Here is a 2,301-nt window from a genome sequence, read left to right as displayed (position 1 = left end):
GCCTCCTGCCCCGGCCCTTCGGGGATTGGCCGACGGGCCGGACCAATGGAGAGCCGCCTCCTCCCGCCTCTCCGACGAGGGGGCGGGTCGGCCAACCGAAGGGCTTGGGGCGCTGCGCTGTCTCCCGCGCGGGTCTCGGGCCCCCGCCCCCGTCCTCACGCCACGGAGACCCGCGACGAGGCGGCCCCTCCTCCCTGCCGGGCCGGGGCTGGGCGGCGAAGGCGGAGGCCGGCCGGAGGACTGCAGCGGCCCTCGGGCGCCTAGGGGCTTCCCAGCGGCCCAAAATGCACGTCAACTTCCAGGCATCCGCCGCTGCGCTCGGGGCTGGCCCAGGGCGGGAAGCCCACCAGCGTCTCTTTCCCGGCCCGGGGCCCCAGATACCGGGCAGGGCTCCTCCGCCCGCTGCTGGGAACACTGCGAGCAGCCTTGGAGCCCCTGTGCCAGAGAAAAGGGGGGGGGGGCGGGCCCTCCTCTGACACCTGCTCCTTGCTCTCTACCTCGAAGCCTCCCACACCTGTTGGTCTGACCTCTACCCCGTGGCCGCCACGGGAACAGTCGAGGCTTTGGGCCAAATTTGAGCTCACTCTGTCTTTAAACCTCTAAGTGCAGTGCGGAAAAAACTGGGGACTGTGCCATGGCAAAGCCTGGGGCATTTCAAATCTTTTTCTGGATTCGCACCAGCTCCTTTTTACAAGCATCTTTATCCGAAACTCAGTCCAAAAACCCAGGTGGCTGTTGCTCAACTTTTTTTTTTTTTTTAAATCTAGCGGCTTCTTTGAATAGGAGACCTTTGTACAAGAGATAAATATCCTCCTTTGGGCAAGAAGCGGCCTCCATTCTTTCATGGTTCTGCTTCCTACCCACCACTTTCTCTCTTCTGATCTCAAAGTAACTTAATAAATAGGAAGAAGGGAACATAACTTTCGTCGTTCGCCTGAACTCCTAGCACTGTACTAGACGTCTTCCAAACATGATCTCATTTACCCCCACAAACAGCTGGTAGGTAGACATCATATCCGTTGTAGAGATGAGAAAAATGAAACTCAGAGACCTAAGTATCCTGGCCAAGGTCTGCCCATCTCTAAAGCTTCACCTCCTTGCCATCACTTTCCTGAGCACACTTAGGACATGTTTCAACCCCTGAGATCCTAGTATAAGAGTTTTGTTTACCAAATACCAGCTACTGTGCCAGAAGAGATCATAGAATCAGGAGGAGACAACAAACATCTCACCACAGTTGAGCCATCCTTCCAGGAGGCACTTTTAAAAAAACCTGCAGAAAACTGCTATGGACTTTCGAAAGACTGGGGGTAGGGAGTGGGAAGGTGAAGGAGGCTAATAGGAAAGTGAATGATTTGTGTATGATTTGCTAATTTAGACAGTAGGTAGTAATGATAATTAAGTCATTCTTCCCACACAAATGACACAATTGACCCACAATTAGCAAGACAAGCAGTTTGGGCTGTTTTTCCAGTAGTGTGATAGTGGCCATGTGTCATCGACAAGACCTCACCCACTTTTTTTTGGAGTGTGGGAAATGGCGGCCAGATTTGAGGTACAGTGGAGATGGAAAACATAAGATCACAATCATTTTATTTATTTATTTATTTATTTATTTATTTATTTATTTATTTATTTATATAAAAGAGAGAGAGAGAGAGAGAGAGAGGAGGTACACACACAAGCAGGGAAGGGGTAGGGAGAGGGAGAGAGAATCCCACACAGGCTCCACACTCTCAGCACAGAGCCTAATAGGGGGCCTGATCTTACAACCATGAGATCATGACCTGAGCAGAAATCAAGACTCAGAAGCTTAACCAACTGAGCCACCCAGGTGCCACATAATCATGTTAATCTACTTAAAAGTCATTCCTTAAGAGCCTAAATGTCCATCAACTGATGAATGGATAAAGAAATTGTGGTTTATATACACAATGGGGTACTATGTGACAATGAGAAAGAATGAAATATGGCCCTTTGTAGCAACGTGGATGGAACTGGAGAGTGTGATGCTAAGTGAAATAAGCCATACAGAGAAAGACAGATACCATATGGCTTCACTCTTATGTGGATCCTGAGAAACTTAACAGAAACCCATGGGGGAGGGGAAGGAAGAAAAAAAAAAAAGAGGTTAGAGTGGGAGAGAGCCAAAGCATAAGAGACTCTTAAAAACTGAGAACAAACTGAGGGTTGATGGGGGGTGGGAGGGAGGGGAGGGTGGGTGATGGGTATTGAGGAAGGCACCTTTTGGGATGAGCACTGGGTGTTGTATGGAAACCAATTTGACAATAAACTTCATAT

Source organism: Neofelis nebulosa, chromosome 2 (assembly GCF_028018385.1).
Source record: "Neofelis nebulosa isolate mNeoNeb1 chromosome 2, mNeoNeb1.pri, whole genome shotgun sequence".
NCBI classification, from domain to species: domain Eukaryota; kingdom Metazoa; phylum Chordata; class Mammalia; order Carnivora; family Felidae; genus Neofelis; species Neofelis nebulosa.
This window is presented reverse-complemented; position numbering follows the sequence as displayed.